A 26,748-nucleotide genomic window follows, 5' to 3' on the forward strand; every position below is an offset into this window, starting at 1 on the left:
AATTGAACATGGTCAACTTGCACTAGATTTATGAAGACATGCAAACCCAGAGAAAAAAGCATTATTTATAGGAGAGTATCACAGATGGAACAGGTTTACCATGGCCACATCTTTTTAAAATTCAGTAGCAGATCTACATTTTAAGGGGTAGTTCCATTCTGTTTTCTCTCAGCTTAATTTCAGCAGGGCTAAACTCCTGTTTTCAGACTGATTTGCACATATGGATTATCTGGCAGAACAGGCCTGAATAATCAGATTTCTGTAGCTGGTTGCCATAATTCACAGCATATTTGAAGCTGTAAAATCTTGCAGCAGAGGGAAAATAGAGAAGAAAAAATGGGAAGCAGGAAAAATTATGCCAAGGTCGTTTCAAGATCATTAAAGTCATGGAATGAAGATTCATTGATTTCCATAGCTTTTGGTTTGGGCCCATATGAGAGCACCAGGGCATTGGGGTGAGTTTGTCTCTGCAGTTTATTACAGGGAGTGGGATTACAGCAAGAGTGAATTTAGTGGAGTTATCAATCTCTCAAAAAACTCCCCAACATGCTTCCCCTTCCCTCCTTCAATTTGGCTGTTCCTCCTTCGCACCTTGATTTTGTAGCATGTGGAGTAAGAGGCAGATGCCTTTCAGGTGAGACTGGGTTGTGATATTGAAGACTCATCTGATCAATGTGCTATGGGAAAGGAGGGTAGGTCAGGGGAGGAGAGGTGATTTCAGGTAAAGTTTACTTACGGGTCCTCTGCTTGAGAGCTGCAGGCATCATCAACTTCTCCCAGTGTTCCCTGCACCTGTGAAAAAGTAGAAAAGAGAATTTCTCCAGGCCTTTTGGATACATGAGTATTGTTAATCCCTTGAGAAATCAAAGTCCCCAGATGCCTCTCCAGCTTCTTCTGCAAGACAGTAAAGACAAGATACAATTGACCAGCATTCAGGGTAGGACTTAGTTTGAAATTACGAAACCTCAGTGTAGGAGATTGAGAGCTGCAGTGCCAAGGATCCCACCGCAGGTAACAGCATCCCAGCTGAGACATCCTTGGGCTGGAGAGAGCTGCTCAGTGTTCAGGCACTAGAGACTTGCATGCCTGGTTCGCTGACAGAACACAGTGTTGTTTAAGTTGCCTGGCATCCAGCAGGCCATGGTCCCTTGTAGGTCATGGGGAATGCTGCCAGCCATGAGTGGATGTCTTGGGTGTCTCACGGCATCCCAAAGAGCACTAAATCCTTGTGTATGGAGAACTGAGCCAAAGAGTAGGCAAATACGTCAGGGTGAACTGAATTATTCTCCGGGGTCTGCTGGCTGTGCTTCCTCAGAATTCAATCCAGTTGTCTGCATATAGGAGCCTCGTGCTGATCAAGATGTCCTTGAGTATCCAAGACATCGATGTGGGCTGATACACGTGCTACAGGAACCCATGGGAGATTAATGACCTGTGTAGCAGCACTTGGGACCAGATATGTCAGAGAGCACTTAACACCTAATCTGAATTCTACGTCTCTGCTGACCGCAGTGAGCCCTCAGTGCCCAAGTCACATGTAGACTTCTCTCAGCATATGCCTAAATGTACATGTATACTCTGCAGCTGCTGCCTACTCTGGGTTAGCTACTCTTATCTCCTTTGCTAACCACACCTTGAGATAGAAGCATCAGCTGATAAACCCAAAAGGCATTTTCACTAATTAAACACTGTTATGACTGTAGAGTACATCCTTACATTTGAACAAATGAGGCCAAAATAATGGAATATAGACCAGAACTTTTAATCTCTGCTTGGGCAAAATAACGTTCAGAGTTGTTGGCAGTGCTGGTGAGGAGCATTATTTCACATGGAATAATTATTTAATACTATTTAATCTTGCTGAGATATTGCAGTCATTTCCCAGGAATTAATCTCTAACCACAGAGAATGATAAATTGACTGATATCTATTGATTTGTTTACGACAGTAGTTAAAAAGTAGAAGTTATCGAAGCACTGTTTTGAGCAACATGACTTCACTGATTATATATTTCATCTATCTTGCTGGGTTGATTTCCCTCTATGTTATTAACCCTGAAACTTGGCTTCTTCTAACAAAGAATTATTTCTAAATCCAGTATTTCCATTATGCAGTTAATTCCATCTGTATCATGTGCTGGTTACAGCTGAAAAGTCAGCGTTGGCAACATGGTGTTATGGGAAGTGCCAAATATGGGAGATGAGGTACCCCAAAATGCTGACTTTTAGACAGCTGAAGTTATGTGACATGAATACCTCTGAAGTCTGAAATCTGTAGGAACATTTGCAACAGCTCTGGAACCTTTTGACCTGTACTTAGAAAATTGCTGCATCTGCTGTGATTTTGAGTAAAGGCCTACTGTCATTTAAATTGAGGCTTCAGTAATAGGACTGATGTTTAAAATTGTCTTAATGAATTGAAAGAGCTGGAAAGACATTTAAAGTTCTGTGTCCTTCTATCTGTGCACTGAGTGGTTTGGTTACTAATTTCTACATAGTATAGCAGGTTACTCAGCCTATTATCCTACTCATTTCATCTAGAGCAGAATTCAAGACTGACATGTACCACTGTGCATAATATTAGCAATCACTGCCACTCTTTCTGCAGTTGTCTTAACTTTGCTTCGTTGCTTGTAACAATATCTTGTATTCAAGGACTTTAAATGAAATTATCATAGTTCTAAAAGTGCTAGTGGAGAGGTATGTTTGGACTTCAGCACCTCTGGAGATTGTTTAACAGCGAAAACAGTTTGACAAAATGCAGAAAACCTGCAATTTTTTCTTATATCTCAACTCTCATCTGAGCATGATTCCAACATTTATTTTCCATTTCAATGGTGCAATGGATTGTATTTTGATCATCGTCTCTGATATTAGAGTGTGGTTTGAATCTCCTAAAAGGACCTTGATCTTCAGTCGTATGAGCCTACAGCTTCTCTTTGATGGCACCAAGAACCTTGATTTTCCGCTTTGGGTTCCATTTTACAAATCCAGAGTTTTTGTTTTAAATAATAAAAACTACATAACAAAACTACTAATAAATGGGCAATTGTTACCAACTGTGCCCTACATTTCATTATGGTTACAAAGAATTTGAGGAGCCATTGGAATGATCAAATACTCAAATGCAGATCTTGGCCAGTGTCCTTCAAAGCTGACAAATCACTTGAGACATCTCATTTCCTAAGTACACACCTTGAGTCCTTGACAAAAATTGTTGGATTTAGCAAACGTGCCAACTCCCAACCCCTAAAAATCAATTCCTTTCATTCAGTTGATCTAAAACTCCAGAAACATTGACATTAAATGTACTGATCTTATGTTTAGGAGGAAAAAAGCATGTTCCTTCTTTCCCAAGCTATTTTTTCAATCAATCAGATTAATGAGAAATCTTGACTTAGAGATTTTCTATACAAGTTTTGTTTTGACCTTGAATATTAAGTTTGGCTCTCATAAGCAACACCAGTAAGAATTTAAATATACATACTTGGGATTTCAAGGTTTGTTTTTATATTTGTCCCCTTTATCTGACGCGAAGAAGCCGGTAATTGCAGAATTATTTCTCAGCTTCTTTTCAATGAATATGTAAAATTCTACCCATGGCAGAGAATGATTTCCCTTTTGATTGGTGTGTTTACAGTATTTTTTGCGCACTTTCCTCTCACATCTCAATTCTAGTGACAAAACCCACAGTTATGATCAACAACGAAAGTAATTCAGTTTTCCAAACATCTGAAAGAATTCTGATTATCTCAAAACAGAGGCAACAGGATGATTGTGTTTACAAACTGTGTGTTATTAAGATCAGAGAATAGAGTTGTGATGTGAAGTTCATTAAGGCTGCTTGTGATACAATCTCATATCCAAAGCTTAAGATTTTCTTTAATGAGATGAGGAAGAAACCCACCACCTATGACTCCAAAAACTATCTCTTACACAGAAGGGCATATAGCTTATTATTTAGCCTTGTTATTTTGATGTGCAAGTCTGAGAGCTCCATCAGACACTGCTTCTTTTCAAGGCCTCTTTCTCTTTCCCTGTTGCTGCTAGTAGCTGACGGGAACTTCACCTTTCCAATGGCAGGCTCAGTTTTGGTGAGAGAGCTTTTTTCTCCTTTGATTGTAGGCCAGCCCCAGACAGCTCAGGACTTGGCCAGCTTGCTGCATATCTCAAAGCCTGTAGATAGGCACTACTCCTATAACACTGAAAGCTTCAGCATTCCCATTATATGCCATTCCCTTGCATACCTGAGGCAATGGCTGATGGGCCTATTTGGTGCAGAACAGCTTGCAGGAGAGAGCAGATGCGGCAATGTTCTTGCCCTCAGGTATGAATAGACTCTGCTGTCTCCTGAGTGAACAGAAATTGAAAGGGTTAATCAGACTTGGAATATTTTGAGATACTTAATGGGCCAGTAGGCAAAAGCAGGTCACTATCTCTACTTGAGCTTTCCTGCTTTATCCCACCGCCCTATAGCCCATCCTGGAATAAAAGTGACAAGGCAGGAACAGTCAGTCACAAACAACTACTCACAGATTAGACTTCCATCAGAGAAGTCAAGAAGAATTTGTCTGATATTTGGAGTAGGAAGCTCTGTGCCATCTGCAAATGAGATCCTGTATCCAGTTTCAGGTCAAGTTTCTCAAGCTGGCCCTGAGGTCACCAGAACTAGCTTTTTAAAATGTGAACATTAATCCCAAATGCTTCACATTGAGATCAGAGTATGCACAATTGAGATTCAATGGAAGAGACATAAATATTAAGAGATTAGGAGATGACTTAGTGGATTTGTCTGCTGTTACTCAGAGTGCATCACTTAAGTGGACCTAAAGTTTCAGCTTACTTATGGAATGTGCATCGTGATGTGAATGAAGAGGTCACAGAAACTGTTTGTCAGACATTTCAATGAGCACATCCCTTGGAAGCACATGTTCAGGAATTGATTCATTGACTCACTGGATTAAATCATGTTTTAAGCATTAAACTGGCAGCTGCTAAGCAATTAAAGGATATGCCTAAGTGCTGATATAAAGAATATAGTCAACATTTTTTAAAAATGTACTTTGTGACAGGTTTCAGTCTCTTACACATCATGAATTATTAGCAACTTTGGCAGCATAGCAAGGCTTTGATCAAGTCAGTCCAGGGCTTCAATGTTTCCCCATAATGGCAGACAGGAATTCCTGGGAAAAAAAAGGAGTCCTCCCTACTTTGGGCCAAAGTCAGGAGGAGTGTAATTGCCATTCCCACATAATTTTCAACAATTTTCTATTTGTAAATAGAACTTTTCTTTTTTTTTTAATTCCAAGGAGTCTGTACCACAAAGAGAGAATAAGTTGTTTATAGAGATACCTTTTGTACAGGCTGATTGGGAGCCAGACACCAGGTGCCAAAGTCAGTGCAAAGCCTCCCAGTGAGCCTGATGTCCTGCACTGGCGCAAACTACAAGCCCTAGCACTGTGTGGGACAATGACAGCTTTGCTATCAGGCACCCACCAGAGACACTGCTGCAGCTTTTTTGTTATCAGAGACTCTGGTTGTGGGGATGAACTTCCCCAGCTCAACACATCCTGACAGCATCTTGACAAGATACTGGGTCTATCTGCATGTTAGGTTCAAAATATGTTTTTTCTACTAATTTTCACCATTTTTGTCAGTAATTGTGCCTCTTCCCTTCTCTCCCCTGACATTTCTTTGGTGAAATAAAAGGTTCTATAGCTGTCTGTTTGACGAAAACCCCCTCCCTGCTTCTGAAGACAAGCAGACAGTACTTTTGGTATAAGTTTCCGGTGTTAAAGCTTAGTTTGAAGAAGCTTATGATTCACATATTCATAGTATAAATGCTATCTACCCACTGTTCACCACCTCTCGCTGTTATACAATCTCTCAAATCTGATAAACACTTCTCGGGCTTTGTCATATTCTCTTTGTTCAGGTACCAGAAGAGTCTTCTGCAGGATAACACATAATTGATATAGTTTGACTTTCATTGTACTGCAGGTTTAAGTCCCCATGGATTTAAATCCTAGTTTATAAGAGGAGAGAAGTCTTCCATTTGGGAAAAAAGGGCTCAGTTCAGTACAAACTGCTCTCTAGTGACACTGAGAGGAAAATAAAGAAAACTATTTTAGTGAAAAATTAAAACTGGGAATCAGGAAAAAGATTCATCATCAAGACTTTGAGGTAAATAATAGAAAAATCTCACCTCTAGGCCAGTTACACAGATTGTTGCAGGTGAAAACACTTTAATGGCAGAAAGGCAGAAAGCTGTCAGAGAGGGAAATTATCCTGTTAGTAGATCCCTTCTGCCAAGTGAGGGCTCTGCACTGGAGATACTCCTTTAGGAAGTCCTATAGGAAATTTCTCCCTGTGGATGGGAAGAGGCAAGTTAAAATGAAAGATGCTTTGTTTGCCAAGTGTTTAGATAACTGGGTTTGTGATGCCAGCTGGACGCAATAGTGGGAGATCTTATAGATCTCTACACAAACTTTTAGGGAGTATCTGCAGGGTGGTCTCCCTTTTCCTATGACAGTCTTTGCTCCCAGTGCCCCGTGGCAGCATAGAAAGACTGACAATCAGTCTCAGGTTTTGATTTAAGAAATGAGGGAAAGAAATCATGCAGATTTCACACCAGTGAAAAGCTTTTGAAAATGTGGGTTCTACATTAGAAATGGTAGAAATGAAAAGTGGCATTCAAACTGAAAAGAGCTGTATGGGAGATTATAATAAAGTGAGAAAGCCAAGAGCTATAGCGTCTGAAAGGCATGTCCTCTGGCATGAAAGAAAAATAAGAGCTTCAGATGAGTGTAGTGTAGAGACTGATAACCCAGGAAAGAAACAGTGAAGAATAGTCTGGAAGAAAAATATTTCTATTTAAACAAGCTGCATGAGCATGTGACTATGCACACACACACACACACACACACACAGAGGTAACTGTATCAAAGGGTGTGTGCTTCCACTGAAATACGAGAACTCTAAAAGCTGAAATAGGGAACAGGTATGTTTGATTTTAAATTTGAAAGTTGCCATGGTAGACACCTCTGAACCAGAAAGGAAAACCATAGTAATTGCAATATTGTAATAACTAGGAAAAAAATATTACCAAAAAAAGAAAAAAGAGTGGCTGCCCAACTCTGATAGTGCTACTCTATGTTAAAGAAGACATGCAGGCTAATCAGATAAATAGTTTAAGTGATTGACTAAAAACACAAAGTCACCACTCACAAAAACTCCAGCTCTCAATAGCAAAAATGCAGTGTTAAGACTGTGCTATAGCCCAGGATGGATGGATAGAATGACTACAATGATGCAGAAAACCCAATAAGAATGAGATATGTGAGTTGCTTTATATATATTTAGTACCTGCAGTATGATTGCAAAGCAATGCCTGGAATACATTTGTAGACTGCATTGTAGAGGAGCTATTCACAGAAAAGGCAGGTGGAGCAGCATCTCTCCACTGAATCTGGAGATGAGCTCAGGCCTTGTTTTAAAATCTTACTGTCAAAGCCACAGTATTCAATTAAAAAAAACAACAACAAACAACCAAAATCAACAAAAAACAATATAAATATGTATTTGAAAGGAAATAGATGAAAGGGTGGAGCGTTCACAGGTGACATAAGAATTGCCTGAAAATACTGCAGATTTGAACAAATGCATGATCCCTCTCAACAGCATCTGTAGGAAGACCAACAAAAAACCCCACCATCAAACTGCTGTGGTTCAAGATTGAAGTAAGGCCATCCTTATCAAATTAGCATGGGAGTTAAGGCAATCTGGTTCATGTACTTGGGTTTTCAGAAGGCTTTCAGGAAGATCCAACACTAAAGACTTTTCGAAGGTAAGAAGGGTTAAAGAACACACTTGCTCATGGATTAATAACTCATTTAAAAATAGGTAAAAATGAAGACATGGATACAGAGATATTCAAAGACTTTTGAATCTTTGTGGGAGCTATTAAATCTCTTGCTGGAAGTGAGAAAGTATCAGATAAGTATTTTGAGGAAGGTCGTAGCTGTACTTTCATGTAATAGCATTTCCTTCTAGAGTGACATGTGATAAATAAATATCTCTTAGTTGCATAAAAGCAGTAGTACATAAGGACCTCACAGGATTTCATTCAATTTCTTCTTTTCCGGTTTTGATCCTATTCAAGTCTTTCAGTGAAAGTGATTCTGTACTGTGAAGACCAGTATTTATTTTATTTATCTTTTTTTTAATGTATTTGGCTAAAAAAGAAACTTTCCATAGAATCCATAGACTCATTTAGGTTGCAAAAGACCTTTAAGATCATCAAGTCCAATCATAAAACTAACACTGCAGAGTGCAGCACACGGTACTGAGGTCTCATTGAACATATCCTGATGCCACAGGGCCCATTGCATGCATGGACAAGCACTCATGCATGGACCTAGGCTGTTCTCCAGCTGCAGGAGGAGTGGCAGGAAGCCACTGATTTGGATATTTGAGACCCATTGGGCTCGGTGGTGCGATGCAGAAATACTGTTTGGGTCTCTTCCACAATTTGCAACAGGGGTTTCAAACTCTGCTTTGAGTCCAGAAAAGATGAGGGCGGGGACCAAATTTATTTCCTCAGTGCTGAGAAGAATGCAGTGGGAGGCAGAAAAGCTGAAGCTTCATTCACTTCCTCAGTGTGAGCTACAATGAATGCATACCAGTCATCTGCCAATGAAAATGTTAAGAATTATTAAAAAAATCCCAGATACATGTTTTGTTATTAAAATAAACCCATGAAAAAATAAAGTAGGTTGTGATGAGAACTTTTAAAATGTGTTCTCTTATTTTGTGCAGCCTACATCACAGAGCTAAAAATTATACTTACGTTTCGGTGTTGCTGTGGTTACTGATACTATTCTTCTGAGTCTTCAGAGGAAATGAATTGATCATGTTAGGAAGGAGGCTATATACAGGAGGTGACCTTGGACCTTCACAGTGGTTTAATTTATATTGGTCTAATTTCAAACTTCCATGGCCTAAGCTACTCGTAGCTGAAGCAGCTGTAGTTTAATTTTTCTGGTTTGTACAGGCAAGTTAAAACTCTAACACTAAAGGTTAAAAGTCTTGACCTGAAATCACAGAAGCCAGAATTTGTTGTTCATTTACTATTGCTTCCCAAAGCACTCCATGAGGTAAACACTTTGTTGAATGTCCAGATAGACTTTTCCATTTAATTTGATGAATTCTATGTATTTAAGAATAGAAAGATATGTTCTCCTTTTGTAATAAGGATGATCTGGCAACCAAAAAATTTGTTCTTTGAAGCCTTTTCTATCCCCTTTCTCCCAAACCCACACTGACTCCATGTGCTATTTGCTGTGAATCGCAGCACCATGGGATAGGTGAGGTTGGGAGGGATCTTGGGAGGTCTATGCTCCAATCTCCTGCTCACAGCAGGTTGGCTCTGAGGCCAGACCTGGCTGCTCAGGGCTTCATCCAGTTTAGGCTTGAAAACTTCTTAGGATGAAGTGTTGGTTCCTGCCCCCAAACATTTGTGACTTCCGCGTACAGGAGAGACAAAGGCAGAAGAAAAGCCAAGTCACAGGAGGGGATTGGGACGATACCATTAGGCTGGTGACAGAGCCAGGAGCAAAGGCCTGATCTCCGGTACTCAGTTAAAGTCAGCAAAAGTCAACAAACTATTCCACAGACACAGATGTTACGTAGTTCCCAATTTCTCCAGAAGCAGCACAGCTATGCAGCCCTTCACTGTAGGCAGGCCTCTCCCTGGGACATGCAGTCATGTCACGGTTAAGACAATCTCATAGCTTTGGTGCCAAAGCCCCTCAGGATCATTTAGTTTGTGGCTGTGCTGTGAGAAGCTGAGTACATTAAAGCAGACATGGTTCTGCGTTAATCTTCCTACCTGGTTGTGCTGGATGAGGTGGCTTATGGCTGCTAGCATGTCATGGTGGAGCGATGCCCCAGGGGAGGAAAGATAAGAGCTGCTGCTGCCTGACGATTAAGCCTTTCAGCAATGAACTGCAAGTGGTTTGAGTATATGGATTATTTAAAATCAGGAGACATGCAGAACTGGCCCTGTTCTCAGTATACTTGTGCTGTAAACACACTGCGCTGATGACACTCCTCTTAAGCTAACACATTAGCTGTGATCAGAGCCTACTCATGGCAGCTCAGAGCTAACGCACATCTTGTCCTGCAGTCTTACTTGCTAATGAGACCATTTGTTTCTTGGCTGGAGAAGGTGAAAGCATATGCAGTGATTTATGACTAACACAATATTGTAGGGACAGCTTAACTTTGTCTAAACCTAGTTTAGCTTAAATCAATTGGGTAGTTGTTTGAATTCACACACACAGTGCTTGTATTGTTTTCATTAGCTGTGTTTGGAAATCACTCTAGCTAAATCAGGGCATCCCCTGGTGTGATATAATGAGGTCTCTCCTCAGATGAGTTGCATTGATATAAAGAAGCTATGCAGCAATGGTCAATGCAGCACAAAACTGTCTGTAAATAAGCCTTAAGGCACAAGAGCTTTAGATGGCCTGCTCAGGCATTTGCACTAGTTTAATTAATTTGGTTTGTTAATTGAATTCCACTAAATTACAGAAAGTTTTGATTTTAGACAAAGCCTCAGGCCCTGGTCTTCCGTTTGGACCTGGCAGTAGCATTGGCTGAACTGCTTTTGGTGAACGCTTCATTTGCAACAGCGCAGTGTTGGTCATCACCAGACTATTAGTGAGTATGACCCAATTTGCAAAATGGTTTCCCTGAAAAGCAGATTTGGGGCTGATGATGAGGTGGTCTCCTATTTATGGTCTCTGAGCTCACTACTATGGCAGAACTTGGGGTAAAATCCAAGTTCACTTTTAATTGTCTTTCCAAGTGGATGTGAACTGATAGCTCCTCGGCTAAGCAAAAAGGTTTTCTTCCTCCTCTACTTCAAGAGCCACGTGCCCTCTAATACCATTCCTTGTGGAGTTGCTTTGCACAGCATCTTGGAATATCCTGGTTTGGCTGCTCCAAGACCAAGGAAAATTAGAGGGAAAGAATGGGAAAGCAAGAGGAACACATTGGCTGAAGTCAGGAAAGCCTTGTCAGTGCCTCATCTGGGAACTGTGTTAGTTAGGTTGTTGTGCCTTGTCTGAGCAAAAGCTCTGGACTGTGCTGGCTCCTCCTCAGACATGGGGTGACACTTTAATCTGGACTGGAAAATACTTAAAAGAGGTTTTCTCTTGAAAGTACTGTGAAGATTTGATATGGAGATTGAACCCCACGTTCTAACTCATTGGATCATTGTGTTTCCACCTCTGTTTTCTTGTGGCATGTTAAAAATAAACAATCAAATGAAAAAGCAACCAAATACCTAGGAGTTTAGGATAAGACAATAAGTCACTGTAATTGGGATGGGGATGTGGTATAGAGGATAATAGTTATTTCTGGGAATTGGATACTTTTAAAATGCAAGAAAGTACCTTCACTCCATGTAAAAGCATACAAATATAATGTAACTTGATTAAGCTTTCTGTGAACAGTACATATTTCCTTAGAGTGCCAAATAAGAGCAAAAAGAGATGATCCAAAGAGTAAACTGCAGCATTTCCTTGGAAATGACTCCCTAATTCCTGCTCTGGGAGATTTCACTGGCAGCAATGATAACGCATCTTCCGAGGGTCTAGAAATTACCTGTGCCTCATGGAAGTACCAATTTGGGTTACTAACCCTTTCATTTTCCTCCTCAGGTGTGCTGTCTGGCTATGTGAGGCCTTCCTAGGGCAGCACATGTCTTGGGATGCCTCGTGGTGCTGGCACAGCCACTTGCCATGGAAAAAGAAATGGGATACATCCCAGGAAACACAGTCCCTCCAAACAGTCCGGTTCAGAGAGAAGGGAGCAGAGGGCCTTAATTTGGGCAGGGTTGTGTTATGTCTTAGCATGCCTGTTTGGTGTGAAGTGGGAAATACCTGACATGAAGTGGCTGATAAGAATATTTCATGTGCTTGCAGCTCTGAGATGCTGTCAGGATGATGTGAAACCCTTTCCTTACCCTGGAGCAAAACCCTATATGAGGAGGGAGAGCCCTTCATTTCACTTGTCAAGGGAGAGATGGAATGAGATGCCAGGAGGTATGTAGCAAATGGACAAGTTGGTTATTTCCTGGAGCTACAGGTACTGGCTTCCCCTGGGTCAAGGGCTGGACTGTACAAAGGGCTGAGCTCTGCACTCTCCAAGGGGTTTTTGGTCTGCCAGCTTTGGGACTGATTGTGCTGGACTGATTCCTGGGTGAGGAAATACATCAGCACTTCCTTGGAAATTTTGCTCATCTGGTTGGGTTTTTTGTGTGATTTTCCTCTCTACAAGGATGCGTGCACCTGGCTGCATCCATACGCTGTTGCATGGGACTGATGTTGCTGCTGGGATTCCTGGGCCTGCAATGACATTTCTGCAGTGGTCCCTGTGACTGGAGAGGTCTCATGGGTGGGTGTCCAGCTAAGGATCTCCAGGCAGAGGGCTGGTAAGGTGGATCCACGTGTGGATCTGGGCGCTGCTCCCTCAGCACAGCGGCGGGTCCCCTGAGCGCATGCAGGGCATTTTCCAGGAAAAAAAAAAAAAAAAAGCAGAGCTGGAGTCTAACAGGGCGTTTTAGGCCTTTAGGACGGCACCGTCTAGCGGGCTGTGTGAGTACTGCTGACAGCCGGAGAAGCTCCTGTCCCGGTGTATCCTTTCATATAGGCAGCCTTTTTTTTTTTTTTTTTTTTTTTTCTCTTTGTGCCTCTCTAGTGCTACTCCCTACTCACCTCATCCTCAGACAGTGTTTTGCTCAGGTTTTTAAGCTCTCTTTATTCCCCAGAAATCATGGAGAAGAGAGAAGATGGAGAGGGAGAAAGGGAGGGAAAGGGAAAGGAGATGAAATTGTTGAGATGTGCCAATGCAGATGCTGCAGATGGAGGGAAGGGAGAGTGCTGAAGTCCATAGACCTATGCAGTGCTTCTGTGCCTGCAGAGACATCAGGCAAGACGTGGAATAGTAATTTCAGGGTCAGAGGACAGAAGAGACAAGAATTATTCACTGAAAAATCAAACTTGGAAAGCCCTGAGCCACCTCATGCTATTTTGAAGTTGTCTCTGCTTTGAGTGGACACTGGACTACATGACTAGCAGAGATGCACTGCAGTCTAAATTATTTTGTGATTCTAGTTTTGCTCTATGTCTGCATTTTAAAACAATAAAATTCTCCCTTGATGATGTATGGTTTTTGGGAATCATATTACTGGTATTAGCCTCAAAAAACTGACCAGCTGCTTCTCTGAAGTACTGACACATCTGTCTGCAGCATGGGTACATTTCAAATGTTACATCTCCCTTCCTTAGAATTACAGGACATTTTCTGACAGCTTTGGAAAAAGAAGACTACACTGCAGGGTCCAGCTGTCAAATTATGGTTTTGAACACTGACTGCATTCCTGAAACCATATTTTAAGAAGCAGAAAAACATATTTGCTGATCATAAAATGACCCCACCTAGGGCAAAAATGAAACAGTTTAAATTAAATTGATATTTCCTGGCTCTGCAGAGTTCATAGCAGTAGTGCTATTCCATACAAGGAAGATTTCTAGAAAGACAGCAAGTGCGTGTTGCAGGGACATTTAAAGTGAGTAATAGTTAAATTTCTGAAGAAAAGACACAAGGTCGGTTAATGTCTTCTGTTAACACAAGTAGTAGGTAGAGGAAAGTCTTAGTTAATTTTTGAGATCAGTTGGACTTGAGAGCACAAAGTGCTCCCTGCTGGAGAAGTAATACTGCCAGTGATTTTGCCCCCTCGCAGGAGTTCAGGGTTACAAATGGTTCTTTGAGAGTGCAGTGACTGAACAGTGATCAGTGCAAGCAGATGAGAGCGAATTGCAACAGAACTGGACCATGTTGTGCAGACCAGGGTGCCCTGCTCAGTCCCACTCTCTGTTGGGGACGAAAATCACCAACTACGAGAGGAATGGGAACGGTTCCAGGCGTGGAGGAGAATCTATGAATCTTAAAAGACTGCTTACCCCCAGATGGACACTTTAGCCTGAAAAGGCTACTCAGAAATGGACATTTGCAGCCCTCAGAGGCTGCCCCTGGACTGGACTACTCTCTTGTGTTATCCCCAGTTAGCTGCAGTTTCCCCCAGTTTACTGTTGTGAGGTTATCTGTGTGTTTGTACCCCCAGTTGTTGTTTAAAAATCAAATCCTCCATGTTGTCTCCTTCCTCCCCTCACTGTTTTCCCGCCTAAAGTTGTTTACTCCCCTGCTTTCCCGCTCCTCTGCCTGTGATTGGTTGCAGTTTGCCGCAGTGCAGAGGTAGCTCCCATTGGCCCTTTCCCCCGGTTACCCGAAGTCTCCACCCTACCTCATTATACCCTCCAATCCCAGTTAGTCCCTACCTGTCAATCCTTCTCTCCTCCCCTCGCCTGAGTCCAACCCCTAACTTACCCTATAAAAGTTCGTGTTGTCCCACAATAAATTGGCATTGCTTCACCGACCTCGACTGTGTCTTAGCCCTTCCTTGCAGTGCCCTTTCCTTTTCCCAACCCACGAGCTGTGGCAAGTGGCGCCCAACGTGGGGCACAGTCGAGATCTCTTATATTAAGAGAACTCCTGTGCCTGCACTTGGGCTCGGCGACATCTTCAGGAGAGAAGATCGCACCGCCAGCTCTCCCCTGTGAAGCGGACGGCTGAGGACCCTGCGGAGTCCGACGAGCCGCGCACCAACGGAAGGTGAGCCACGGGGGACATCCTAACTCCTCACCCACCACCCACCCCTGTAACAAAGAACTGAAGGGAGGAATTAACACCTGAGAGTGCTGAGAGACCGATTAACAGCATGGGACTCACACTCTCCACCTCCCAGAAGTTCGTTTATAGGCGCCTGAAAGATTTCATCATCGAGCACGGTCACCCTCTAGATAAGAAATCAGCGAAAGCCCTCGCCAAATGGCTGGATAGCCACCACCATCATGTTAATGATGACACCACCTTTGATGAGTGGCAGAAAATTGGCTTCCAGCTGTGGCGAGAGGGCGAAAGAGGTGACCGGCTCGCAAAAAAGGCGCAAATAGCCTGGAGGCTTGTTCTGATGGTGCTACAGCACCAAATGATGAGCAAGAAGAGCGGCAGTAACATCAAAGACGCCGACTCCTCCAAGACCACACAAAAAAGCCAGGAGAACACGGACAGAGACACGGTTCATACAGACACGGACACTCATTACACCGACCAGGACACTACAGAACCCGGGAAGAAGGGAGGGAGGAGGAAGAGACATCAACGCACACAAAATGGCGGGCAGGAGTCAGATGAAGAACATCAAAATGGCGGGAGGGCGCGAAGAAGGGGATCGCGGCGATGCAACAGCGACGAGGAGGCGGGGCCCCTGGTAGCGCGGGAAAGTTCTAAGCGCGAGAAGCGGAGGCGGGACTCTAGAGTAACACCCACTGCACCGCCTCCGCCCCCATACACCCGCGCGCGGAGCCCCTCCTCAGACCGATCCTCTTCCGCGTCCGCTTCCACCACCTCCGACTCCTCCCCCGAGCCGTCTCCCTCCCGGAAGCCACGGGGTTCAGTGGGCGGGGCCAGGGCGAAGGCCACACCCTACATCCACAAAGATGGCTGCGCCCATAAGGCCCAAGCCACCGGGGCCTACCCCGCCTGCCGGCACACCGACCCTGACTGTCACTGGGCACCATACCTCCCGGAGGAGCAATCCACCGCTCCGGACATTTGGAAAACCTTCCGGGAGGACGCGGCGAGTGCCCAGGACATTGAATTTTTAAAGGCCTTCCCGGTCTACTATGAGGAGGGGAAACCCCCTGAATGGCGCCCCATCTCATATCCGATGTTAAAGGATATAAAGAAGGCTATTGTCGAGTATGGGCTGGGCGCCCCATTCACTATCGGACTGATGGAATCCTTTTTCCTCGCGTATACTTTAATACCCTTTGACATACGGGCGATCATGGGAGGCCTGCTGACCACCGTGCAGGCCTCCGTGTTCGAAGCGGAGTGGAGGAAAAGAATCATAGGTTTCGTGAACGACAAGATGGACAGGAGAGGTCTTCCCCCCAGGCAGGCAGTAGACATGCTTTATGGGGAGGGAGGATACACGCGAAGAGGGGATCAAATAAAATTAGACCCTAAATTATTAGAGATCAGCAAAGAATTGGCATTAGAAGCCCTGAAGAAGGTGGCCGACGCATATGTGCCGACCCCCTCCTTCACCATGATTAACCAGGGCATAAAAGAACCTTTTACTGAATTTATAACCAGGCTTAAGGAGGCTATTGCCAGGCAAGTCCCGCAAAAGGAGTGCCAAGAAATTCTCTTTAGTAAATTAGTGATCGAAAAGGCCAACGAGGACTGCCAAAGAGCTCTAAAAATGCTCAAAAATCCCACTCTTCTGGAGATGATAGAGGCGTGTAAAAACATCGGCTCCCAATCCCATAAAGCGCGCCTACTGGCTGCCGCATTTACAGGGCCAAATCACTGCTTTGAGTGTGGGGAGAAGGGGCATTTTAAAAAGCATTGCCCTCGCCTGTCTGCATCCACACCAAATCTACCCAAAACAGTGTGCAAAAGGTGTGGAAAGGGGCGGCACTGGACAGCCAGCTGCCGTTCCCTCACAGACATTAACGGCGAACCTCTCCCTCCTCCTCGTTCGCGAAACCTAAAGCGACGGGTCACCTTTTCCTCCCTCCCGGACATTAGGCATTTTGACACGGAACAGTCGGGAAACGAGGAGCAGAGCGCCCGGGGGAGCGCGATGACACAAGTGACCCCCCAACTGCGCTCTGCTCTGCGCACGGCTTCCCAGCCGGACCTCCGACAATAAGATCAGTTCCGGGTCAAAATGCCTTGTTTCAGTGGACGATCCTACACACTGGTAGTTCCACTGTACACTTAACCTCCTCCGAACACTTGTTGAGAGTTGAACCATCCGCCCATGTAGACCCTGATCTGACCTATTTAATCATCACACATCTTTCAGCAATGGATAAGGGAATCAGCATAGTGCCTACTCTCCTGACTGGATTGAATGATAATAACATCGCGATTAATCTAACTGTTCATCTTCCTCCCATCCAGCTGGAGGCGCGCTCCCCAGTGGCCAAGATGGTCGCCACTGAAGATCTGCTGTGTGTCCGATCACCGGACGAAGAGCAGAGGGAAGAAGACCAGAAAGAGGTTCTTTGGACCACTACCGTCCAATCCTCTCGCCCTCTGCTCACATGTCTCATTTATTACCCACAGCCAAAACAACCACAGCAGATCAAGGTGAAAGGCCTCTTGGACACGGGAGCCGACGTCACCATCCTAGCCTCCAGCGATTGGCCGCACGAGTGGCCTGCCCAGGCGGCGTTCGTGCGGGTCAGTGGAGTGGGAGGAAGCCAACAGCCGGTCAGGAGCAGGGAGGTACTTACCATCTACGGGCCAGAAGGTAGGCCAGCTTCTCTCCAGCCATACATTTTAAACATTCCTATTACACTATGGGGACGGGACGTCATGGAACAGTGGGAGCTCACCTTAAGCTCCCCATTCCGTGATCAAAATTTTTAGGTGGGGTCACTGAAGTGTTGCAGCTCCCCAGACTGAGCTGGAAAACAGATACACCAGTCTGGGTTGATCAGTGGCCCCTACCTGCAAAAAAGCTGCAAATTCTAAATGAGTTAGTAAATCAGGAATTGGCCAAAGGACACCTGGAGTCTTCCACCAGTCCCTGGAACACTCCAGTGTTTGTCATTCAAAAATCCTCAGGTTCCTGGAGATTTCTCCAGGACCTGCGCAAAGTTAATGAAGTCCTTGAACCAATGGGAGCCCTCCAGCAGGGAATGCCATCACCATCCATGCTCCCTGCTGAATGGCCCCTTGTGGTAATTGATATAAAGGACTGTTTTTTTCACATATTCTTGGATCCGGCTGATTCGGTAAAATTCGCTTTTTCAGTCCCAGCCATCAATGCTTGCGAACCCCACCGCAGGTATCAGTGGCGAGTGCTTCCTCAGGGGATGAAAAATTCCCCAACACTCTGCCAAATGTTTGTGGCAGAGGTGTTGAAGCCAATTCGGCAGAAATTTCCACAGTCAATCATCTTCCATTATATGGATGATGTATTGATCTGTGCGAGGACTCAATTGGCAGTTGATAAGACCCTAAATTCTACAATCATGGCACTGAAAGACAAAGGATTGGAAATATCCCCTGAAAAGGTCCAAAAGGAAGCACCCTGGAGGTATCTCGGACTCAAAATCACAGAAAAGACTATCAAGCCTCAGGCAATTGAGATTGATAGTCGAGTCCGAACCTTAAATGACCTCCAGAAGCTACTAGGAGCCATTAATTGGGTCAGACCTGTGCTGGGGATCACAACCAGTGATTTGCACCCACTTTTTGAGCTGCTCAAAGGAGACGCTGACCTATCTTCTCCCCGCTTTTTAACACCTGAAGCAAAAAAGACCCTATCCATTGTCGAAAGAAAAATATCCGAGAGGCAATCATGTAGGAGGACGGAGGGGCTGTCGTCCTCCTTGGTAATCATCAGAGAGCAGAGACAACCCTTGGCCCTGCTGGGTCAATTCACCGACAATAATAAGGACTTCTGTTTATGGGAGTGGATATTCCTCCCACATCAATTTGGCAAAACAATCACCACTCTTTCTGAAATGATTGGCAAAGTCATCTTTAAAGGCCGCACTAGGTGTTTAGAACTCAGTGGAGAAGAACCAGATTTCATCTATCTTCCACTGACTTCTGAACACCTGGATCAACTGCTACAAACCTCCACTGATTTTCAAATAGCCATTGGGGGTTACCCGGGAGAGATCCGGCTGCATCTCCCGGCGTGCCCGTTTATTCAAAGGTTAATGCAGATTCCATTAAAGTTAAAAATTGTACAGTCAAATTTACCTATAAAAGATGCAAAGACCATTTTTACCGATGGCTCAGGGAGAACCGGCAACGCTGTGATCGTTTGGCAACAAAATGGCAATTGGCAACAAGACATTCACAGAGTGCAAGGTTCCCCTCAGATTGTGGAACTTTCAGCAGTTGTGCGAGCCTTCAAAATTTTCAGTGGTGAACCAATTAATATAGTTTCAGATTCGGCCTATGTAGTTGGTGTGGTCAAGAGAATCGAAAATTCCTATCTAAAAGAAGTCTCAAATGAGAATTTATTCAGACTATTGTCTCAATTGGCATATTTAATTCAGGTCCGAAAATTCGGCTTTTTCATTGTCCACACCAGGTCACACACTGCTCTGCCAGGTCCTGTGGCGGAGGGAAACCAACGTGCCGACCATCTGGCAAGTATGGTGGTCACCCCAAATTTATACCAACAGGCAAAGTTATCCCACGAATTTTTTCATCAAAATGCGCGATCGCTGCACAAGCAATTCGGTCTAAAAATTTCTCAAGCCAAAGAAATCCTAAAAACGTGTCCTGATTGTCAGAATTTCACGCCGCTCACCCCTGAAGGAACTAACCCCAGAGGTTTAGTGGCGCTAGAAATTTGGCAGTCAGATGTGACACACATCTCTGAATTTGGAAAACTGAAATTCGTTCATGTTTCAATTGATACTTTCTCAAAAATGATTGTAGCCACCGCGCATCCTGGTGAGAAAAGTCGTGATGTCAAGAAACATTTCCTGTCTGCATTCGCAAGGATGGGAGTCCCGAAGCAGGTGAAAACTGACAACGGACCATCCTATGTGTCTGCAGACACGAAAAAGTTTTTTGAAGAATGGGGGGTGCACCATACCACCGGGATCCCTCATAATCCCACAGGACAGGGCATAGTAGAGCGTGCCCACCAAAATATCAAGAATTTGCTGAAAAAACAAAAAAGGGGGAGTATGGGCCTGACTCCCCAAGAACGATTGGACAAAGTGATGTATGTTTTAAATTTTTTGAACCTGCTGGAGGAATATGGCACTCACGTAAACAGAAGTCCAGCACAAAAACATTTTACGACAGATTCAGATTCACCAGAAATGTCATTACTGAAAGCGAAAATCATGTATCGGGACCCACTCACAGAAAAATGGACGGGCCCTTTCCCCTTGATCACCTGGGGGAAGGGCTACGCTTGTATTGCAGGTCCAGAAGGACCAAAGTGGGTCCCAGCCAGACGAATAAGAATTTCACAGAATCAGGACAAAACCTCAGACGAATCAAGATCATGAAGTTAACAGCTATCCTCCTCCACGCCATCACCGTCTTCATCAACATCATCGTTCCTCTCGTCGCGCCCATCCCACTGAGGCCCTGGATGGACCAGCCCAAGGAGAACTTATGGGTAACGCTGGCCAAGGCAACGGGCACAGACACCCTGTGTCTGTCCTTGGCTAGCGCGGGCAGTCCATTCAGGACATGCCTCGTGGGAGTCCCTATAACACCAAGGGACTGGGACGCTTTCGTCTCACAGACGAGAGTCCGTGGGGCGATGCCCCTCAACTCCCCCAATCTGGCCCAGGCGATCGCGGCACTCACCTTCGTTGATATCCCTTTTCAAGAAATTGATTTGTTGGGTTCTCTCCCTACCCTTGCCTGTATTATGTTTCACCGGTATACCCAACCCATTTTGTTTACTCCCTTTAACGTTACCCCCTCGAAACCCCTGTACCAAGGGACCGCTTCGCCGTGGTGTAATGGGTCTGTTGTTACCACCATCCCCACGGAGCATGTTCCTCGGAACATGCGCCTGCCAAAGGGGTACTTCCTGCTGTGTGGAGATCGGGCATGGCCTGGTATTCGGGCCTACCCGGAGGGGGGTCCCTGCACAGTAGGAAAGTTGGCCCTTTACAACCCGGCGAAGTTCCAACTAACAGATTTGGCAATCCTTCCAAGAATCCAAATTAAAAGGTCCCTCAAAAACGAGAATGAATTGGCTGTTCCAAATCTGAGAAACCGAATTCGGCGCCAGGGGTGGTTCCCGAATGTCCAGAGGCAGGTGGATGGGTGGAGGCTCCCTCCGGAGCCCAAACCTCAACCACCCAAGCCTCAGACCACCCCTTCCAAAGTTAAACCAAATTTAAATCAGTCTCCAATTGTGTACGCCATACCACATGCGGGTGCTGGAATTGTGACGATGCCACCTCCTCTACCCTTCCCAGCAGACTGCGATTCCAACATCCACATCTGGTCGAGGATGAAGAATTTCTGGGCTTCTTTCCCTATCCCTGGGATTGGTACGGCACACGCTTTGTCACTTTTGACCCACCTTGGTTGCTGGCTGACCAAGGAGGCGAATGCCACCACCCAAGCGATAGAAGGCCTTTTAGAAGACACCCAGAAACTGAAAGAAGTAAGTCTCCAAAACAGAGCAGCCATCGACTTCTTGCTCTTGGCACACGGGCACGGGTGCCAAGAGTTCGAAGGGATGTGTTGCATGAATTTCTCGGATCATGCTCAATCGATTCACGAAAGCATCAGCCAGCTCAAGAGCCTGATCCGAGACATTCACCAGGACAAAGAAGGAGACTTAGGAGACTTTTTCGATTGGCTAAACCTACCGACACTACCTAATTGGTCTAAGAAAATTATAATAATGTGCATCCTTGCCCTCTCCGTTATTTTCCTGTTATGTTTCTGCTTACCTTGTCTCATTGTTTATCTTCGCAAGTCCCTCATCTCTACTATAAGTGCCAACGTCGCCGCGGCCTCAAAAAACAAAGAAGGGGGAGATGTTGGGGACGAAAATCACCAACTACGAGAGGAATGGGAACGGTTCCAGGCGTGGAGGAGAATCTATGAATCTTAAAAGACTGCTTACCCCCAGATGGACACTTTAGCCTGAAAAGGCTACTCAGAAATGGACATTTGCAGCCCTCAGAGGCTGCCCCTGGACTGGACTACTCTCTTGTGTTATCCCCAGTTAGCTGCAGTTTCCCCCAGTTTACTGTTGTGAGGTTATCTGTGTGTTTGTACCCCCAGTTGTTGTTTAAAAATCAAATCCTCCATGTTGTCTCCTTCCTCCCCTCACTGTTTTCCCGCCTAAAGTTGTTTACTCCCCTGCTTTCCCGCTCCTCTGCCTGTGATTGGTTGCAGTTTGCCGCAGTGCAGAGGTAGCTCCCATTGGCCCTTTCCCCCGGTTACCCGAAGTCTCCACCCTACCTCATTATACCCTCCAATCCCAGTTAGTCCCTACCTGTCAATCCTTCTCTCCTCCCCTCGCCTGAGTCCAACCCCTAACTTACCCTATAAAAGTTCGTGTTGTCCCACAATAAATTGGCATTGCTTCACCGACCTCGACTGTGTCTTAGCCCTTCCTTGCAGTGCCCTTTCCTTTTCCCAACCCACGAGCTGTGGCAACTCTCCTCCGCTGCACCCACAGAGGGGCTGGGGTTTACCTCTTCCCTCACATTTCACAGAATGTTTTGGAATAGCTGCATATGCTTAAGTTTATAGAGGTATGAGAAACAGAAACGGTTGTGATTATTCTGCATAACAAAGATATACGAGGCAGGGAGAGGGAAAAGAAACCCAGAGAGAAAGACCACATCTGTAGCTGTCTGCAGCATTACACAGCCATGGCACTCCCTATTCACTGAAAGCACATTTGCCCTTCAGTAGTTTCCACATTATTACTGCTTAGGAAGAAAAAGGTGAACTCTGCAGAGATCTTTGTGATGTCAGGCATGGCAGATGTCCAGTTCTGAAGCCTACACTTTTTTCTTTTAAAAAAGAAATCCCCTCAGAAGCAATATAAAGAAAAGGATTTGTGTAACCCTATGCCTTCTAATATAACCATGAAGCAGAGCAATTTTATATATTTATGCTCTTATTCTACAGGCATTTGCTGAATATTTATTATAGTAACATCTCTCATGCCTTTCTGTCTGTTCATAAACAGCTCAATACCAGTGATTTGAGCATTCATTGCTTTAAACTGAAACCAATAGTTGCTGAAAGAAAGTGCTTATTCCAGAAAAGTTCCCCACATCTTCTGCGGAAAAGATGATTAAGGGAAAACTGTAACTCTAGAATATGATAATGATGACCTGCCTTTGGGAATGAGCCGCAATTAATTACCTGCCTTGGAGTGATTTGAGTCTTGATGACAGGTTTCAGGCAAGCCGGCTCCCAGGTGCAGATCTCCTTTACCTTGTAAGAGAGTTAACTGCGTAGTTAACTCAGCATTTCACAGCTGTGGGTCCTGGATCTCTGATGGTCTGTGTGGTGTCAGCAAGTGCTCTGTGAGTTAAGAACCAGAACTTACCATGTTTGCTTGTAGGCGAGGAAGGAAACCAAATGAGTGGTGGCGAGTCACAAGTGGTGTTCCCCAGTGCTCAGTACTGGGGCCAGTCCTTCTTAATATCTTTATAGATGATCTAGACTAGAGAATTTAGTGTACCCTCAGTTAGTTTGCAGTCAACATCAAGTTGGGTAGGAGTGTTGATCAACATCAAGGAGGGTAGGAAGGCTCTGCAGAGGGATCTGGATTGATGGGTCAAGGCCAATTGTATTAGGTTCAACAAGGTCAAGTTCCAGGTCCTGCCCTTGGGTCGCAACAATCCCATACAGCACTACAGGCTGCAGGAAGAGTGGCTGGAATGCTGCCCAGAGGAAATGGACCTGGGGGTACTGGTCGACAGCTGCTGAACATGAGCCAGCAGTGTGCCCAGGTGGCCAAGAAGGCCAATGACATCCTGACCAGTATCAGCAATAGTGTGGCCAGCAGGACCAGGGCAATGACCGCCCTCCTGTACTCAGCACTGGTGAGGCCACTCCTTGAATCCTGTGTTCAGTTTTGGGCCCCTCACTACAAGAAAGACTTGGACGTGCTGGAGTGTGTCCAAAGAAGGACAACAGAGCTGGGGAAGGGTTTAGAGATTTAGTCATATGAGGAGCAGCTGAGGGAGCTGGGGTTGTGTAGCCTGGAGGAAAGGAGGCCCAGGGGGCACCTTATCACTCTCTGCAACTACCTGAAAGGAGGTTGTAGGCAGGTGGGGGTCGGCCTCTTCTCCCGGGCAACTAGTGATAGGAACAAGAGGAAATGGTCTCACATTGTGCCAGGGGAGGTTCAGGCTGGATATTAGGAAAAAATTTCTTCATTCAAAGAGTGGTTAAGCATTGGAACAGGCTTCCCAGTGAAGTGGTTGTGTCTCCACTGCTGGAAATGTTCGAAAAGCTAGTGGATGTGGCACTTTGTGATATGGTTTGGTGGGCATGGTGGCATTTGGTCAAAGGTTAGCCTTGATCATCCTGGCGGTCTTTTCCAACCTTAATGATTCCATGATTCTATAAACATTAGTAAATAAACAGTCAAAGTGGAAGATTTATTTTTCTAATTTTTTTACCGAAAGTGAGAACTACACAAGAAGGTCCATTATTTTTTTCCCAAAAGTGGCAGTTGGCCTTGGTGGAAAAAATAACTTCATGCTCACTTCTTTTCTAGGGCTTCACAGTTTTGTGAACAAGCTTCGTTAAGTCATTCTCAGTCAGATCTGCAGGATGGGGGATGCCAGTGAAGACACCCAGACCAGGGAGCATGTGCTTAGAGCTGAAACCTAGCTGAATACTTGCCCTGAGTTCCTGCTGATTGCTGGAGATGCAGCGCCTGAATTCTGGAGCTGAGCACACCCTGCTCTGGTTCCTGCTGGTAGTTCTCTCAGGATGCTCATCCTGATTATTTCATCAGAGCCATGACCTGCATTAGTATGGGATCTACAGTGAAAAAAATTCATCATCTATCTTGGCCAAATTTCTGTATTTTCAGAATGCATTTGGCTTTTTTGGGGGGGTCATTCTACTGGTTTTGCTTGTGTTTTCAACACAGGATGGGGAAAGGAGGTGTAGGAGATAAGGTCAATGAATCCGCACTGAGACTATGACTGGTTTTGACTGACTATTCAGACAGACTATTCACTGTTTCTTGGCTTTATTTTCTCAAGAAGTGAGGTTTATGAGATTGACATTCTGGTCTCCCTCTATTCTTCTCCCACTGGTTTCAACCACACTGGACAGGAAAGTAGATATATCAAATAATCAAATAATCTGAAATGTCAGCACATTTATTGTGGAAATAGCTGGAGAAGCTTGGTTTCTCATGGAGGGAAAAAACAAGGAGGTCCTGTCTAATCAGACACCAAAGAACCCAGCTTGGGTGGCTGGGATTGAGAGGGAAATACTGGATACTGGGACACGCTGGTTCTGCTGTTCACACAGCAGTGAGAGTCAGTGTGAGTCAATTCAGCAGTGGGAAAACACAACCCAGACAATCTCCAGTCACTTGCCAGTGGGGCACTGTTCTGAGCACCAGGTTCTGGTCTCTGCTGCCATTTGTGGATAGGTGCTTTGAGCAGTAGGCATTTAGAGGAAGGTCTGGCCCCACTGCTTGAACAGGGATGGTCAATGACTGGACCAACAATGCCATCAGCATCTAGTGGAAGAGACTGCTGGACCCTCACAAGGTGGCTGGAAGGTGCAGACTTGATCCAGACACCTCCCTGTGGATGTGGTCCATGGTGGTGACATGGCACAAATGTTGGCTGTACTCATTTTTTTAGAAGGGGGATGGAGGCAACGGGGCAAAGTGTCTTTCCGTGCTCCAGAGGGGATCATTGTCCAGTGAGACTCAGAATGTGCCATTGCAGAAAGGGAAATAGTGCACCAAGCTGTTAATCCTATCACCCTGTACAGAAAAAGTGGATAGGGTTTAAACATGATGCTCACCTTCTTTTTCCCCAAGCCGGGTGCAGAACTGAGACAGATGGGTGCAGTCTGTATTGACAGGGGCACTTGCTTTCTAAGAAGGAGTTTTGTTCATCTATCCATCTGCTTTGTATCCATGCAACAGTGAAATGGAGCAGCTTTTGCATATTTATACCCTTGTTCAGCCTGCGGCATTATGAGAGCCAAATGACACGATCACAGGGACATTTACCCACTTACAAACACTCCAGCAACCATAGCAGAATAAATGTGAACTGAATGTTGTAATTTAATTTTTGTTAATCAATAGTAGAGCTTGGCAAATTCTGCAAAGAAGTATTCATCGGTGCTAGCTCAAACAAAAATTGTTCTTTTGCTTTGGTATTCACTCCCCTTTTTAGTGGCCGTTTAGAATGTGAATACAAATTATTTGTGCTCAGCTGGATATAAGTGGTGCAGAGAGGCCGTTCCCCATAAGGGAGGGTAGCCTTGTGGTCTAAGTGCCATGACCCAGGAGTGGGGGACAGCTACCTACTGCTGTTGCAAACTTTCTTTGTAACCTTGAGCAAGTAATTTCAGGGAAGCATTTTGGGGCATGTATTGGATCAGGCACTTGACCATCAGAATATGGATGCTGGATCTTTTGAGAAATTTTGCCCTACATGTATCCAAACAGCTCCAATTCCCTATTTGCAAAATTTGGATAATCACATTTCCTTGTCGTCTGTAATTTGTCTTGTCTCCTTACACCATAGACTGTTACAGGCGGGGCTGTCCCTACCTGTGTGCTACCGGGGCTCACAGAGCATCTCTGAGATCTCTGGAGCCACTGTTACAGAAATAAATGAGCAGAATGAAAAACCTTTCCAAGGTTCCTGAATTGGCCATCTTCAAATTCCTTTGTTTTCCTTCTAGCCACAAGTCATTTGGGGGAGGGAGCATGGGAGCATGCGGGGGCCAAATCTGTGTGAACCCTCTTGGTTCCTCCTGGGCTGCAGCATCTCTGGCATTACCTCCAGGCTGTGCATTCACAATGCGTATAAGGTCTGAGAAGTCTAGAAAGATCGAAGCACCTGGCACAGAA

General features: G+C 44.9%; 1 long non-coding RNA gene across 1 annotated transcript in view; it reads right to left on the bottom strand.

Annotated features, from left to right (window-relative positions):
• Positions 1-579: 579 nt before the first annotated feature.
• LOC116782335 overlaps positions 580-26,748 on the bottom strand; it is a 40,503-nt gene continuing 14,334 nt past the window's right edge. Inside the window, exon 3 of the long non-coding RNA XR_004355202.1 lies at positions 580-792. This is a non-coding gene — a long non-coding RNA (uncharacterized LOC116782335). The remainder of the gene's footprint in view (positions 793-26,748) is intronic.

The sequence above is a fragment of the Chiroxiphia lanceolata genome, chromosome 2, assembly GCF_009829145.1.
Source record: "Chiroxiphia lanceolata isolate bChiLan1 chromosome 2, bChiLan1.pri, whole genome shotgun sequence".
Lineage (NCBI taxonomy): Eukaryota > Metazoa > Chordata > Aves > Passeriformes > Pipridae > Chiroxiphia > Chiroxiphia lanceolata.